General features: G+C 38.1%; 1 protein-coding gene across 2 annotated transcripts in view; it reads left to right on the top strand.

Moving 5' to 3' along the window:
* Window positions 1–18,420, top strand: part of LOC145277941 (uncharacterized) — a 141,799-nt gene that overhangs the window by 71,688 nt on the left and 51,691 nt on the right. The window contains exon 1 of one of the 2 annotated variants that reach the window (XM_080130024.1): window positions 15,760–15,975. The exons of the other annotated variant lie outside the window; for it this stretch is intronic. The gene's annotated coding sequence lies outside the window, so the exon portion shown is untranslated. Of the gene's footprint in view, window positions 1–15,759; window positions 15,976–18,420 lie in introns of those variants that run through there. 2 annotated transcript variants of the gene reach the window in all.

An 18,420-nucleotide genomic window follows, 5' to 3' on the forward strand; every position in this document is an offset into this window, starting at 1 on the left:
AAGCCCAGAAGCTTGTCAAAACTTGAGGCCTCCTGAAGACGAGAGCCATTCATTTCAATTGATGCTAGATGTGGATCAGAATGTTGATGATGTAAAGAGAGAAGCTTGGTTTTAGATGCATTAAAAGTAACCAGCCACTCCTTTTCCCATTGTACTACGTGCTCAAGATCAGAGGAGAGAGAATTGGAGAGAACTTAGTCGTTTACTGTCTTAGATGTGCTACCATAAATGGTAGTGTCGTCAGCATAAATGTCTACAAATGATGTAAGGATGTGATTTGGAAGATCATTAATGTAGATCAGGAAAAACGTTGGGCCCAGAATGGACCCCTGAGGGACACCGGCATTAATACTGTGAGCTTCTGATTTTTGCCCCTCAACTACTACTCTTATGAACCTATCAGAAAGAAATGATTTAATAATTGAGAAGACATTTCCAGCTATACCATAGCTAGAGATCTTATGAAGTAAACCTTTATGCCATACTCTATCAAAGGCCTTAGATATGTCAAGAGCAATTGCCCTAGAAAGGTGGCCTCCGTCGAGAGATTCACTTGTAACCAAGTTATGGGGTTGATATGCCGTTATAGAGAAAGAGCCAAAAGAATGCTGTTTATTTTGAAACACAGAATTCGAGATGAAATGACAGGCGGTTGTTTATTTTAGAAAACAAGGTTTGAAAGCTGATGACAGGCAAGTTTTCTTGTTGTAAACAAATACAAACTCGTGATGTTTAAAGGGCATTGATGGATATGTATATATTCCTCGAACACAGAGAAAAGAACAGAGGGAGAAGAGAAGGAGAAGAGAGGAGGGGAGAAGAGAGAAAAAGAGAGAATTCGATTTTGGCGAATTCAGATGGTGTTAAAGTTGGGCATAGATGGCTTTTGACTTAAAACACGTATCTCCAATGGCCGAAAAACTTATCTGAACTCGAGTCACAAGCTACCGTTTTAAAATAGCTACAGCCAACTTCCTTCAAACTCTGAAATATTATTAGACCATTATTATTGTGAATAAACCCAGATTAATTGTTTATTCGTGTGTGGAATCGTTTTTATTTCCTTTTTCACCACACTAAAATCCACGGCTCTCTTATCGGCATTGTTCGCCGGTAAGTGAGTACACAACGTCAGGTCCGGAGTATAAATTTAGACGATCAATTGATAATTCTATCACTACCCCATATCAGCAACATTAAAACGGCTAAGAATTATCACCGGCAGTGGTCACTGGAAGGACGAAAATAGTGAACTGCAAACTGCCAGAGTCGGGTCGTTTTCAGGCTGCCGTAATTGGAGTGGAAGAGTTCTGAGGTCGACGATCGTCTACACCGACCGGCTGAAGGGGGTGACATTTGGTGGCCGTTGACCAAGGATTATCGAAATCAGGAAGAAGGTGTGTTAGCTAACCAGGCAGACGGATTCAAAACCAAACAAAAAAAAGCAGGAGGTTTACTGTTTACAACAGGTGGGACCTCCCAACAAGCGAGTCAACAAAAGCAGCGCAGAACCAACAACATCTCAGCGATCAGGTAGGAAACCACCTTATTTTCGTTCTTATCACTTTCTTTTGCTTGTCGGTATTCGTTTTTGGACTTCTTGTGGGCTTTTTCAAAGAGCGCTTATATTTTTTTTATTTTGTCTATTGTTATTTAATACGTAATCCGCTAGGACTACTACCATGACCAATGAAAACGGTAGGTCTGTAGAGGAGTTAGGGCGTAGGATTGAAGAAGGGGGACGGCTAACCCCAAAACTTAACGTAACGGGATCCAGGGTCCCACTGTTCATAGGTGTGGCTGTGGAGTTGGGACCCTGGCTCAAAGCAATAGAGAAGAAAGGGCGCATCTATAACCTGTTGGATGCCGATATGATTTCACTGGCATACGACTATACCGAGGATGCTGCTTCAGAATGGATTGGAGAGTATTTGGATGAATACAAATCCCAAACCAACTGGAAGATGTTTGAAAATGACATCCAGTGGCACTTCGGCAGTCACTCGAGCCGAACGGAGGCAGCTCGAGCGCTGGTAGGTGTGAGGCAGAGGGGTGGCGAATCCATCGCTCACCTAGAGGGACGCATGAGCGTTCTCGCTAAGGTAGCTTACCCAGATCAAGATCGGAGAAATGATCCGGCTACCCAGGCCCAGCTGGCAGAGTTCTTCACGGACGCTTTGAGCAATTCCCTGTTGCGTGAGGACGTGGCAAGGGCACAGCCTAACACGTTGGAGGAGGCCTTTGAACAGGCTCGAAGATTAGGAAAATTAGAGGAGAACCAGACAGCCTGGTTGAAGGTCTGCTACGGATGCGGTCGACGAGGACACATCCGAGCAAAGTGCCCTGAGCTTCACCAGAGTGGGGAAGAAGAAGCCTCGAATCCAGAACACTGGGACTTAAGGGGAGGGGGAGAGACACATACCTCATCTCAACTTTAAGAGGGGTCTAGTGTGCTTTGTTTGCCAGAAAGAAGGGCACAGGGCACATGAATGTAGGAATAGGGATAGAAAGAATCCACCCGGACCCAAATTAAAACTCACGTCCCCTAAGAAGATTCCAACAAGGAAATCTTTAAACTAGTTAGGGTTGCCCCAATAGCGAAAGGGTGGGTGACCCCTAAGAGAGATAAGAATGTCCGGAGCAGCATAGATGGGGCTTTAAAATTAAAATGCTACAATTGCGGAAAAGAGGGGCACTATAGTTACCAGTGCAGAGACGGGGTGCACTGTTTCAACTGTGGCCGCCCGGGACATCCAAAGAGGGCCTGCATGCTGAGGCCTAAGTGTTTTAAGTGCGGCAGTGAAGAACACTTAATTCAAAGTTGCAAGGCGAAAGAGTTCGTACGGTGTGACGAGTGTAAGGGATTAGGGCAGCACAGAAAAAACGTAACAAAAGAGTCAATGATGGAAGGGTCAAGAAAACATATGACGTTGGCGACCCAGTATACTACAGAGCACAGGTTAGAAAAGGAAAATTAGATCCTAGATGGAAACCGTACTATAGGATAGTAAAACAAACAGGACCAGTGACATATAAAATATGGGATCAACTGACGAATAGAACGAAGAGGGTTCATGCGTCAGACATCTGTGAAGCCAATATTAGGGAGTGGAAAATGCCTAATATACAGACAGATAGACCTGTAAGGAAAGCTACACTGATAGATCCGGAAGGAGATTGGGAAGATACGGATAGGTGGGTTGATGAGGTAGCGGATGAACAGGAGTTAGAGTTAGAATTTGAGGTAGAGAATACCGACTCGCTACCAGAGATAACAACTACGCCTCCAGATTCGGAAGGTTGGGAATCTGAAGATGATATTCCACTATCGGTACTGAGAGATAGAGAGGCTGGTAATGAGAATAGGGCTGAAGAATCAGAGAGCAATGCGATTCCGTCGACACAGCCCCCAGAGGTAATAGGCGATGTTAGGGGACCTAGACTTTTGCGAAGCAGTGTAAGACGACCTATCAATGTTATCTCTAAAACGGGGAAAGTTACAAATAGCGATGAAGAGGATAAGGAAGACAAAGAGGATGAAACTGATTCTTTCGTTAAGTTATTTATGGAACTGAGTGACTAAAAATAAAATGGAACAAATAGTAAAGGAACGTTACTATGTGTATTTGTAGGATGCGGCGTCTAATAATGATGATGGCGGTGATGGTTGGATTGACAGTAGCGTTACGCCACACACACAGTACGGTATTTAAGCAGACCAGCGAAGTAACGATTACTCATTCTAAGTGGATCCTGACGTTCGTCATTGATCTGAGAGCGTATCGGAAGGTTCAAATGGAACTAGAAGATGAAGTTAACTTAGCAGCACACTTAAAGCTGCAGATGCAAAAAAATCAATCAAAACTTGGGATAAATTCTAATACAGCGTTATTTGTATCACTAGGAGGACGGTTAGATAAGATGAAACAAAGCCTCCGATACATTGGAGGATATTTTAGGGATATTGGATTGCTAGCAGCAGATGGGACCCAAAAACGAGTTAGAAAGAGATCTATACTTCCTTTCGTAGGTAAAGCACTACACGTATTATTCGGGACCGTATCGGAGAGTGACACAGAAGTATTAGAAAGGCATATAAGCAGTTTAGAGGAAAATCAACAGAAGATAAAGCACGTCATAGAGGAAAGCTTATCAATAGTGAACGTTACTAGATACGAACTGACAGAACATAGACAAAGAATAAACTGGCTATCCCATACAGTCGTCAGCCTAAACGAAAGTTTGACTTTTATGGCTAGAAGAATAAGTATGGTAGAGGCTGTAACTAAGCAAATACTGGAACTGATGACGATGACAAACCAACTCGACTCATCAATTCAGTTATTGACAGTGGCAATGGAACATGTTAGGACACAATTAGATTTACTTTCATTAGCGCACATGTCACCGAGCATCATACCCCCCAAAGACTTAAAAACAATACTTGGGATGCTTCAGGCAGACTTGCCACATACTTTACACTTACCAGTAGATCCAAAGAAGAGTCTATGGGAATATTATAAAACCTTGAGTTGTGCTACGATGTTACAAAATGATAAGATTTACGTAATGGTTGAGCTACCTTTATTGGATAGAAATAGCGACTTCGAAGTATTTAACGTAATTAATTTACCGATACCGTTTCCTACTAATGTCACTGAGAGGAGAGCAGTAGCAAGGTACAAAGTTGAAACCGAAGGAATAGCTTTTAACCCAGCCCGAACCAAATTCATAGTGTTGTCACCTAGCGAAGCACTAGCGTGTAGCATGAATGCACTAAGAGTTTGTGCAGTAGAAAGTCCCATCTATGCAACTAACGGACACAAGTTATGCATAGTTCAATTATTCCAAGGTAATGAGGAGGGGATCGATAAATATTGTGGAGCAGAGGTGTCGATTGATATACTAACCCCCCAAGCTATACATCTATCTGATGGTGTTTGGGCAGTTGCCTCAACTAGTGAACGGAAGTTGTCGAAAGTCTGTAAGGGACGGCAACAAGGAGAAATACTTATTCATCCACCTATGACCATTATAGATCTACCTATGAGTTGCGCAGCGTTTGGCCCAACTCTAGAGATCTTGCCGTCCTACAGATTTAAAGAGAAGTTTGAACTCAGAAATGACTTTCTGTCATTAACTAGAACACCGCGTGTAAATTGGTCAAAGGTATGGACACCTATCACTAAGGAATTTCCGAAGATAGAAGCTCGCGAAATTCCACCTCTTTTGAAACTGGACGGAAAGATCGATATGAGCGAGTTATTAGATGAGTTACGAGCAGTGAAGAATGGTAATGAACCAGAAAAATGGCGATGGGAAGTAAATGGTTAAATCCTACAATAATCATCTTGGTCGTGATAATGATAATAGCTTTTCTAGTGTATGGGAAAAGGAGAGTTAGCTACATCAATAGCCTCCTAAGGGCTGGAAAGGATGCTAATAAAATAGATAAGGACGAGAGTAACCTTCAATTAGAGCGCTTAAAAGGAAAAGTCCATTCGTTGTTTGAAATGAATAGGGATGAGCATGAAGTGAGGGACGCTACCGTGGTTTCTGATAAAAACACCAGACCTGATCAATCTGGTACAGAATCAAGACTACCAGTGAACCCTGCATCTAATACCCTACCAACGTTGGAGATACATATGTGAAGAAGCCAGATAACCAAGAAAGAGCCATGGAATGAAATTCGAGGAAAAATGGACTATTGACTAAATAGTTGCATGCATTGAAATGTGTATATGTATATATATAAAAAAAAAAAAAAAAAAAATTAATGAGGTTTATGGACAATCGTATGAACTGAAAGCAGATTTGAAAAACGCTAAACTCTAAAAGAGAACTTTTTTGCATGTGCATAAATGATACAGTTTTTTTTCTTTAAGAACGAATCCAATTGATGAACTATTATAAATTGTAAAGCCACAAAGAGCCATGGTATTAAGGCCCAGAAAGAAGAAGTGGGTTAGAAAAAAAATATTGAGTCCAATATTGTTTCTTTTAAGTGGGGGAGGTATGTAACCAAGTTATGGGGTTGATATGCCGTTATAGAGAAAGAGCCAAAAAAATGAAAAAATAGGACGATCAAATGACTCTTTGGTTAGAACAGACAAAGGAAAAAGTATGTCAAGAGATACTTATTGTTGTAACGGTCAGAGTTTGGAGTGAGCTGGCTGTTTATTTTGAAACACAGAATTCGAGATGAAATGACAGGCGGTTGTTTATTTTAGAAAACAAGGTTTGAAAGCTGATGACAGGCAAGTTTTCTTGTTGTAAACAAATACAAACTCGTGATGTTTAAAGGGCATTGATGGATATGTATATATTCCTCGAACACAGAGAAAAGAACAGAGGGAGAAGAGAAGGAGAAGAGAGGAGGGGAGAAGAGAGAAAAAGAGAGAATTCGATTTTGGCGAATTCAGATGGTGTTAAAGTTGGGCATAGATGGCTTTTGACTTAAAACACGTATCTCCAATGGCCGAAAAACTTATCTGAACTCGAGTCACAAGCTACCGTTTTAAAATAGCTACAGCCAACTTCCTTCAAACTCTGAAATATTATTAGACCATTATTATTGTGAATAAACCCAGATTAATTGTTTATTCGTGTGTGGAATCGTTTTTATTTCCTTTTTCACCACACTAAAATCCACGGCTCTCTTATCGGCGATGTTCACCGGTAAGTGAGTACACAACGTCAGGTCCGGAGTATAAATTTAGACGATCAATTGATAATTCTATCACTACCCCATATCAGCAACATTAAAACGGCTAAGAATTATCACCGGCAGTGGTCACTGGAAGGACGAAAATAGTGAACTGCAAACTGCCAGAGTCGGGTCATTTTCAGGCTGCCGTAATTGGAGTGGAAGAGTTCTGAGGTTGACGATCGTCTCAACCGACCGGCTGAAGGGGGTGACAAACTAATCCTATGAGATATAACTGTAAGCATATCTGCTGTAGATCTAGCAGAACGTAAACCATATTGAGTGTCACTAAGAAGGTTATTTTTGTTGAGATGGTTGATTACTTCTGTATTTAACACAGATTCCAATAACTTACTCATGATGCACAGGAGACTTATTGGCCTGTACTGAGAGGGGGATGAACGATCACCTGAATTCTTAAATACAGGGCATACTGATGAAATTTTCCAGGGAGATGGGAAACTATTCTCCTTAAGACAACGTTTAAACAGTTTTGTAAGTATGGGCGCTAGTTCAGGTTGAAGTTTTTTGAGTACTATAATTGGAATACCGTCAGGGCCAGTTGCTTTACTGGAGTCAAGGTTCTTGATTAGCTTGGCAACATCACGTACAGATATACGTATATCACATAGCGTGTTTTCTGATACAGGAGGAAATATTGGGGGTTGGCGGTCTTGGTCGCAAAGGGTAGAATTAGCTGCAAAGTTCTTGACAAAGAGTTTGGCTTTGTCTGATGCTGACGAGATTACCTCAGGTCCATTGATAATAGTTGGGATGGAGCACACGCTTCTGTTCAGGATTCTGTTTGCTATTTGGCAAAAATGGTGGGAACCAAGCCGCTGCTCAGCTACTTTGGACTTAACAGATTGAGCATACAACTCTCTTGCGTTCTTTATTACTTTCTTACAATGGTTGCTGGCAGTCCTGAAAGCGGCTTTAGTTTCCATACATCTATTACGTTGGAAGAAGTGGAAAAAGTGATTTCTGTGCACAATGGCAGCAGCAAATTCTGGAGAAAACTATAGCTGGCTGTTAGGTTTTTGCTGAAACTTTTTCGAGGGTATGAAATGGTCAATACCTACAATTAACCATTCCGTCAGGTCTAATACTATAGAGGACACATCCTTTTTAAACATGGAATGCAGAGGTAGATCAGATATAAATGTATGGAAGCTATCCCAGTCAGCCTTAGTGTATCGATATACTGTACGATGGAGAGGTACGTCTGGGGACTTATTACATTTCATTTTTATCTTAATCGATACAACAGAGTGGTCGGAAGATCCAAGAGGCGACAGAACAGAAACTGAACATAGTTCACGGCAAGTTGTGAGAAAAAGGTCTAGTAGGCTCGCATACTGGCCGTCATTGTCGGGCACACGGGTGGGTTCGTGAACAATCTGAGTGAGGTCATAGGCAATGGAGAAATCATGACAAAACCTCCCCTCATCATCGGTCTTGTTTGAGTGGGTCAACCATTCGACGTTGTGAACATTGAAGTCTCCACATACGTGAATGTTAGCTGAAGGATAAGCAGATAGGACTTGGTCAATTTTCTCAGATATGCTTTGAAAGATAGTAACTCCGCTGTTGTGGGGGCGATAGAGAGTAAATATGAATGCAGTAGTGTGAGCTAAAGCAACCCGGAAGCACATATAGGGTAAGTTAGGATCTTCCCTGGAGATGTCCCTACCACATGGAAAGCCATCTTTTATATAGGCACATATTCCATGCCCATGGCGATCTTGGGGGTCAGATTTAGAAGTTAAGTTAGAGTATCCTTTAATTGCGAACTCTTCTAAGGAAATAGCCTGTCCAATGCCAGTTTCACTTAAAAATAAAAGGTCTGGTTTAGTCTCCTGTAATGGAGTTTCAACCTCTGGAAGGTTAGAGCATAGACCCCTGATGTTGGAGAAGGAGATATGGTAGTAGGGGTCTATGTTGGAAGTTGGAGAACCGGGTTTAATCGTGTATTTTTTCTTGAAACTTGTCATGATGAAATTTTGGAATTTGTGGACTAGATCGTCAGATTTACTTAGAGCAGGACAGAGAGGGGAAACTAAGAGAGAAAAAGAAATGAAGAATTTTTTAATTTTTTTTTTTTTTTTGTAGCTAATGATAAGGTAAAGCCGTAACAATTACCCACTAGTATGGCATCGAGAGGCCCCACCAGAAGCTACTGCATGGTCCAGAATCCATTCACCAAATGGCAATACAGCAGCCCCAGTACTTTGCACCTGCTGATAGGACAGCCTCCTTAGTGGTTAATCCAAGGTTCGGATCCCTGACTATCAGGCGGATAACGTCAGTCGAGATAAAACGTTTACCTCCAGCACCCTTACTAGTGACATGGCTACAAGGATAGACATAGAAACAGAAAATTTCCGCCATCTCTGCCAACTGTTCGCGCAAAATACTGTCAACCTAGAAAACAGCTATTTCTTCTCCCTTTGTCAGAAAAATCACTCATTAAAAAATGAGGACTGAGGGACAAATAAGAAACGAGAGTAACAGGAGCTGCCGATAACGCATCCACAATGCGTTTTCTACTCTCCATTAAAAAAAAAAAGCAAAAAAAAAAAAAATTATTAAGTATTCTGCTTAAAAGTCCAACAGACGTGTTTAAGGGAAAGTATGGTGATAGATTCCCCTCTCACAAACTAAAAATGAGTACAATTTCGTAATCAATTTTTGCAATCAACTCGGTAGATAAATAAACATTTATGGACGAGAAAAAAAGCTAGCATTTAATAAAACAGAAATACATAAATTAAATACTGAAATAAAAATACTGAAATAAAATGTAGTTATTAATATTTGAATCTAAAAATAAAAAGTACGAATTAATATTGAAATCACTTATCTCAACAAAAGGCAAACTGTAGTAAAGAATTTAAGTTTAAGCAGCGTTCAGAAGATTTTTTTTTAATTTTAAATGTTCTTTACGTCAGCCAGAGAGTGATCTAATTGTTATACGATGATCTATGCATAAGAGCCAAATTGACCGACTTTAATTCAACTGAAAGTGCTCAACGATAAGAAACGAATTTCTTAAAGGGGCTGTTATAATTATTTTTTTACTATAATAATTAAATACCTACAGACACTAGTGTTTCATCCTTTCAGGAATCTTCAGTGCAGGGTGTCACGATTAATACTAGTCGAATGATTCGAACCCCGCATCACGAGACATCTCTGGCTCGATTAGCGAAGACCTAATCCATTCGGCTACCATTAACCGCTTGAAATAACGTCGAATTTTAAACATTTTAATTTTAAATGTTCTTTACATCAGCTAGAGAGTGATCTAATCGTTATACGATGATCTATGCATATATATATATATATATATATATATATATATATATATAAAACAAAGTGTATATATATATATATATATATATATATATTTTTAAAACAAAGGGATGTAGTGTTTACCTGATATACGCAATGGTAAACTTCAAACTAATATAAATAACCGTATTTATATATAGAAAATTTAATCCCAACCTTATATTATATATATATATATATATATATATAAATAAGAGCAAATATTTAATAAAACATGTTAAAAAACGCTTTGAAAAAGAGTTAAAAACATATTTAATCCGAAGAGGAAACACTTAATAAGTGGATAGTCCTTAATCTGGGGAGTTTTGAAGAAATACTTTCCTTCTCATCAGAGGGTAGGAATTAGCAAAATGCGGGATCGGATGTTGCTTACAAAAGTATTTGATGAAACTGCAAGTAAGTCAAAGATCTTAGTTGATAACAAAAAGTAAAGCAGAGGGAATATGGTGAAGAAAAAGGTGATTTCACATGAATGGATAGTCTGGTGAAAGGTAAATTTTCCAATGACGGTAAAATGCAACAATGTAAATCCAAGAAAGTTAGTTAACTTTCCATTTGCACAAGTAAAATCCAAGGAAATCACGTAATTGGAAGATGGTCCAAAATAATCCAAAAGGCCGAAATCCATGGAATAATTCACAAATATGTACAAGGAAAAGGGGGAAAAATTCCAATAATATTAATGAAGGAAAAATAAGATATGCGTTTGACACGGCTGCCAAAACAAAAAGTAATTAAGAAAAATCAGTGAAGAAAAAGAGAAAAAAATCAGTGAAGAAGAAGAAAAAAATTAAATGGTGATAGAATCATATATAAAATAGAAAAGCAAATGTCAAAATGACCCAGACAAAATAACGTTAGAAGGTGCGAAAAATATAGGGCAAAAAAAGAGGTCAGCTGAAATGTACAGGTTATTACTTAAGAAAATCCCAGCAAGAGTTATTAAAAGACACTAAATGGAAAAAAAATTCAGTTATGGCCGAGTGATAGATTGACTGAAAGAAAAAGAAGTGAAGAAAAAAATGATGAGAATTACTAAATTTTGCTGCAATTCTTGAATTGTTGATAAAAATTTTATCTCAACTTAGTCAAAATGAGTGACCCAAATGACCCTGGGCTATCAAGGAATCGTTAAAATCACAGGTGTCCTTGAAGCTTAGATGATATGCAAGAAGTTGAGAGCAAATGGTTGACCAATTGCCTCATAGCGGAAAATTATGTGGCAAGCTTTAATTGGTTGACAAGAAGGATTGCGTCTCACCGACCTCACCCTGGATATAAAACAAGGCTGCACGCCCGTGTCAGCAGAAGTTTTAGTTTTTGGGGAGAGAGTTTTTTTTTAGTCAATTTGGAGTTGCTGAATGGCAGAGATATAGCAGACCAGTCCAGGGATGATTCACAGAAGAAATCTTCAAGACTTTCATAGATTTGAGAAGCATCCCGGAAATTAGTAACTCAGATATCCAAGAAGAGAAAAAAGAGGCAAAGATCAGCCTCTACTAAAAACTCGCAATCCAGATGGATGTTACCAATTAAATCAGGAAAACTTATTTCATTCAATGTAGTCACAAAAGGACAGAAAAAAAAAAGAAAAAATAATTAAAATATAGCCGGTCCAAAGTTAATATGAGTAAATATTGAATACTCCCACTCCTTCCTTCTAGAAAGAACAACGACTGCTGTACCCCAGATGGTTATGTTTACAAAAGAGTTTGTTGATTTTTTTTTTTTTTTTTTACTCTTGTTATTTTTTCTCTTTCTTTTGTTATACTTTCGATGAACAGAGATTTTTGTATTAAAAAGAATTTATGTTATGAATATATAACCTGAATTTTTTCGTATTAAAAAGAAATTATGTTATGAATATATAACCTGAAAACAAACAAAACTTTTTATTGCCAATAACACTCTTTTCATTTGACAACAGACGTCACATCAACCGATTATATGAAGATCTCCTTTTTGTTGATGGTACTGCCACCCAGCATATGGAAGTGGATCACTCGCAGTTGCCCTGTTGTGTACATTGGGTCCATTAAACTTAGCGAACGTAGGATTGCAAGAATTTTGTAGCCGTCCAAGCTTGACCTTTAACATAGCTTAATGAGAGAGAGGTTATGGCTTGGATAGGTTATGTCTGGTCCCAAGACTTAAGATTTCACATACTAGAATGGGACCAGGACTACCCGTCATACTAAGTCTTGTAACCAGCAAGTGATCCCCATTGTCATACTAAGTCCACTTCCGTGTACCTGACGCTTGTTTCTTGCATATCTATGGTCACCGCTACATAATTAGAATTGTTGACTCAAGATTTGACCCTGGGGTCCTCAGCATGTTATAAATTGGTGCTCGTGACCAAGAGGCTGATCTTGTGAACCGATTGTGTTATAATTGCACCGCACCAAGGATTTGACCCCGTCAGGTGTATCTATCATGTTATATTTCTTTATTCTCCCAAAAAACGACAAAATGTGGATTATAATCCACATTTTTGTCGTTTTTTGGGAGGGGAAGACAGGGGATTTTCTAAAAGATCTCAGGTGAGTAAGAAATAATAAAGAATATTGAAAAGGCTTATTGTCATTCACGTTCCAAGAAAAATCACCAGTTGTCATCAGTAATGCATCACTGTTGACGACTAGTGCTAGAACTCCAAATAAGTAGTAGTAGTAGTAGTAGTAGTAACAAGAATCCAATAAACTTACTGCACTTGTACTCCCTCAATGAAAATACCTCAATTCATCTGACCAGTAGTAAAATCCTACTCCTTCACTGTCAAGGTTCCTAAAATATTTTTCGAATTTTGATAGCTTCTTTTTGAGAATGCTTGCTTTTGAAATTCCCTCTCTGCTGCGTTTTCTCAATCGCACCAACATGTAGAAATTTGAATCTAATATAAACAAACATCTTGCTGCCTGACTCCCCGACTCAGATTGCCCCTAACTTCCGATAAATCTGGCCTCCATCATAGTAGCGCCTTACGCATGTTGCAGTGGGTCAAAAGGTGTAGTGGTGCCAATCCATCGTACAACTAATAAAGTAGACACAAGGCAATAGCAAAGAGAGAAGACAAACACAGATGGTCGGTTAAAGGCGATAAGATAAAATGGAAATGGATATTAGGATCAGCCGAAGAGAGAATGGGTGTCCCATCGTGTTGATATTATTGTGTCCTTTAGGCAGAGTGACATGCTTCAGGTTGATTCGAGTGGTATAGATAGGGTCTGATTGCTGGAACTGGTAGCCGGACGTCAGTGGGTACTGGAACAGGTGGCTGGACATTAGTGGGCACTGGAGCGAGTAGTTGGATGTCAGTTGGCACTGAAAAGGGTAGTTGGACATCAGTGGACATTGGAACAGGTAGCTGGACATCAGTGAGCACTGGAGCAGGTAACTGGATGTCAGAGAGACATTGGTATGGGTGGCTAGATGTCAGTGGGCACTGGAACAGGTAGCTGGACCTTGGCAGGAACCAAAGCTGGTAGCCAGACGTCAAGTCACATGAGCTGGTGGTGGGAAGCACTGGAGGCTTGCAGGACTCGCTGGAAGCTGCAGAAGTGAGTTGGAAGCCACTAGAGTCACTTGAAATTGCAGAAGTGGACTGGAGCGGGGAAGTGTTGGATGCTGTAGGAATCGCTGGCTGTAGAACGGGGTTCTTAGAAGGTAGGCAGTAGCAGAGAGTGAAGTGTGCATCGCATTCAGGTAGTTTGTTGAAATTAGCCCTGAAAAGATCTGTGAGTCACAATTATAGTTTGTGGTACTTAGTCCTGAAAAGGGCTGTTTGAACTACTGCTGCTGAGTTCTGTGCGAGACTAGAAAAGGCTCGCACAAAAACATACATTCATATTTCAAACTATGTCATATATATATACGCGCACACAAACATTCGCGCCCACGTCCACACACGTACATATATTCACATTCGCGTACATACACTCACATTCACGTATATATACACACACGGACGACGTCACTTCCGCTTTCAAAGGAAATATACACATGCGCAAAAAACCACCTGAAACGAGTATAAAAGAGAGAGCAACAAGCGGCTCCTTCTTTTAGGCCGAGCTTTTCGAGCCGGTCGGTCTACGGACCGACCGCGTCTGTTACGCCCACTTACTACTATGTATGCGGCACGAGCTAACAGACCGTATGTACACATTCACACTCTTTCTCTCTCTATCTACTACTGGTCCCTGAGAACACCACCGCGTAGCTGACTGCTAACATGGCGTACAGCTTAACCTCTATCCTCGTCTTTGTCTACACGCTGGTCTATCATTCCAATTTCCACTACAACACTCACTTCAATTCCCACGCGTGAACAAACGATAGTGACCCGAACTTGAGATGAACACACATTTCCTTTTCTTGCTACAACACCAGTCCCTCAACGAACATTGGTTACACACGCGCGGACATAAACACATGTTATATCTAAAACTTTCTTTCAACAGTAAATAAACAATGTTTATCTTATCCATCAATTGAGTCTTTGTTTCCTTCAATTTCATTCGTTTCATTATTTTCTTGTGGCGAGCTAGGGTATTATATCCTGGTCCGTTACAGTTCTGTCGGCTGCTGGGCTCAAACGACTTGACTGGGCACATCATAGTCGGAATTAGGGAGATTTCTAGCTCCCTTGCTGTGTTGCCTTTCTTCGCTATTGCCGTCACATTCTTTGGCTTTATTAGTTGTACGGTTGAGTGGCACCCCTCCACCTTTTGACCCTCTGCAACACGCTTCACACTTCAGTTGCAATAGGTAGGCTCAATTTCTATTTACTTGTCTCCCCATGAGGATAGAATTAGATGTAATATCGTTTCTTAATATCTGGATTGGAACAATAATAATAATTGCTTCAAGGTAGAAGGACTCTCCTGCACAAACCGAGGACAGAATAGCGTAAGTGTAGCATCAGAACCGATACTACATTTTGTTCCTAGCCAAAAAAAGCCAGTGAAATTCGGTCCCTGTTGGCTACAACATGGCCACCTTGGGACGAATAAAAGTAGTAGTCGTAGTAGCAGGAATTATAATAAAGAAAAAAAAATGTTTGAGGTTGAATTTATTATTTTCCTTTTGGAATGTCATGTCTCTACGGTCACGACAGATAACCGAAAATGTCCTTGCAGTTGGTAATAAAATGATTTTGCGCGCGTGCGTGCGCACACGCGTATGGTAGAAGCAGACACCTGGATATGTCCCATGACTAAAAGCAATAAAGTGTTCTTTCCTGTGCTTACCGGAATTATAACTCATGTTTTGCGCTCATAGAAAATAAATAAATAAATAGACATTCAAATTAAAAATAAAAGCACAGTGCGCCCCCCCTCCCCATACCATAATTACAAGTATTTAATGTTAGTCTGGTATATTAATATATTTTTTATTTTATTTATCATTTATACCTTTTGTTATTTTTTCGCGTTTGGCGAATGAATCTTGTATACTGCTGCAAATAAACACGACATTCATTCTCACCTTTCTCAGTATTTATTTACTTTTATTTATTTGTTATATATATATATATATATATATATATATATATATATATATATATATATATATATATATATATATATATATAGGGGTGGGTGGGGGCATCACCAGGAATCTCCTCTATTTCATGCCTTTACGGTTTCTTTCCTTTTCTTTTGACAACACTCTTCACCCCCACCCCCTTTTCATTCGCTCTTCTCCGACTTTTTACGCGCGTACAATTTCTCCTCATCCTTCGGCTCCTCGCTTCCCCCCTCCCATCAGCCCGTCTCTTACTCTGTCTTTCTCTCTCTATTTATAACTTTATGCCAACGTCCGAAGACGCACTAATCAACAAAAGCGAGCGACTAAATAACATACAGCAATCATTCGCGCCGGACTGGACTACATTCCGCTGCCACTGATTGGTAAGTTAAATTAAATGTGTGTGTGTGTGTGTGTGTGTGTGTGTATATATATATATATATATATATATATATATATATATATATATAGAGAGAGAGAGAGAGAGAGAGGGAGAATACAAACGCTCTTGTACAAGTAATTGAGCACTTCTTCTTTTTTCTTCTGTTAACACGTAATTATATATATATATATATATATATATATATATATATATATATATATATATATATATATATATGAATGAAATATTGCAATTGAGATCCATTGATACCTTCGGTTTCACACAAACACTGGAAACACAACCCGCTGGGCAAGAGTTACCAATTGTAACCGATCCTTCATTAATGTTTTAATTGCATATAAGTTTTATATGCAAGTAAATGTTAAATAACACGGATTTTTTGTTGTTTCTTTCTTTTTTTTATTTTCCAAGTATTTCATCTAGTATCTCCGTTTTAACAAGTTATATGAATTTTAAATAAAATCATATTCTCATAGTTCAACTATACACAAGAATTTTAATTTGTTTAAATAAAAAAAAAACCTTTATCGGATGCTGCGTGACGCATACACTTTTTTATATATATTTTTTTTAAATTAAATTTTCCTAAAAGCTTTCTTCTTCTTCTTCTTCTTCTTTGTTGTTGTTAATTGTTTTTATTTAAGCTACGCTGAGTCCAATATCTCCCCCTCTATAAAAGGTAACACTCTGGATTGAAATATTAATAAAATAAAATAATATCAGTCTAGAAGGATCCCTAGTCTAATTTCAACCAAGGATAGAATAGATACTACACTTTGATCATTCTATCTCACCAATCCTTGTCCTCGAGTCGATTTTGGGGCTTCATTAGCAAAAAATAGACCGATTGTCAATAAATGTCCTGGAGCTTTCCTTCTTCAATTCTTGCTATTTTACCCCCCCCCACACACACACACATCCTCGAATCCCTTTTGGTCTTGATAAGTGGTAATCTATCAGAAAATAAATTAAATAAAAACAAGAAAAGAAAAGAAAAAATGCTCAACTGTCAACTAATCATGGATTATTCCTTCTTTAATTCTAACATATACTTTTAAGGCATATATTCTATAAGTTTTACAAATTGTCACAGCTAATTAAGATTAAGCTCAATAAAATGAATTTTTCATTTTCAGAGCATAAAAAGTAACACGATCCGTAAACTGCATATGTAGGTTGCAAACTTTGTTTCGTATAAACTATCGCCTGAAGAGGTCTCTAGTAACTAGCTGATCGAAACATGCTCATGACTGTGTAGCTGTAGCAACATATTACTGCTTATGTAAAAACAAATATATATATATATATATATATATATATATATATATATATATATATATATATATTCAAAAATTTTAAATCCAAAATCGACCTGTATATAGCATTCTTTATATTCGTTTTAATTCATAAACCTTTCAATTTTTTCTTTATTATAATTATTATTATTTTGTCAGTCCAAAAAACGAAACGCACGCGTATATGTTTATTATTTACCGTGCAAAATGTGGCGATCGCCGATACGGACATGTTGACATCGGGATTAAATGCTGATCGAGGCCTTTGAAGGCCACGATTAATATTTCCTCCTGGAATAATTATCATTTCCCAACCTAAAATTATGCCTTTTGAAAAAAAAACAAAACAAAAAACAAAAAAACAAAAAACAAAAACAAAAACAAACAAAAAAACTTTATTTAAAGCAGTACCGTACTGAAATAATAAAATTATTATTTAGAAACCCATTCTCAACATGGGGAGAGGAAGGGCGTTTTTGCAACTAATAAACAAAAAGATCTTGAAAATATTATCTAAAAAGTAGCACGGTACGTAAACTGCATAAGTGCTCCAAGAATGTTTTAAATCTTTTTTTTTTTTTTTTTTTTTTTGCGTATACTTTTGTTAATGCAAATATTGAATACATTCATTTATTTTTTTTTTACTCCTGAAAAAAATATGAATGAATTTTTTTTTTTTATTTTGAAAAAATGAGCTCTTTTTGAAAAAGTGAACATAAAACAAAAACAAAACAAAGAATTATAAGATAGAATAGCTTAAAAATGAAACCTTACAATTTACGTGAAATTGATTTGGTAATCTAGTATTTTTAGTTTTATTTAATTTACATGAGGAATATTGCTCCCCCCTCTCACGCAAACCTGTAAAATTAGCTGACAAAAATGTGTGTGTGTGTGTGTGTGTGTGTGTGTGTGTGTGTGTGTCTGTGTGTATGAAAATCTGGTATTTTTTTAGGAGTCAATTAAGTTTTATTTTGATTTATTTAAATAGTGCATATTGGAGTACGAGTAATAATTACTATCTATTACCAACATAAATTATTTTAAAGGAAATACTGTTGGAAAAAAAAAATAAAAATAATAATAATTGTTATTATTATTGATGTTGTTGTTGTTATTATTATTATTAT

Source organism: Euprymna scolopes, chromosome 6 (assembly GCF_053919585.1).
Source record: "Euprymna scolopes isolate OS-2025 chromosome 6, ASM5391958v1, whole genome shotgun sequence".
Taxonomy (NCBI): Eukaryota; Metazoa; Mollusca; class Cephalopoda; order Sepiida; family Sepiolidae; genus Euprymna; species Euprymna scolopes.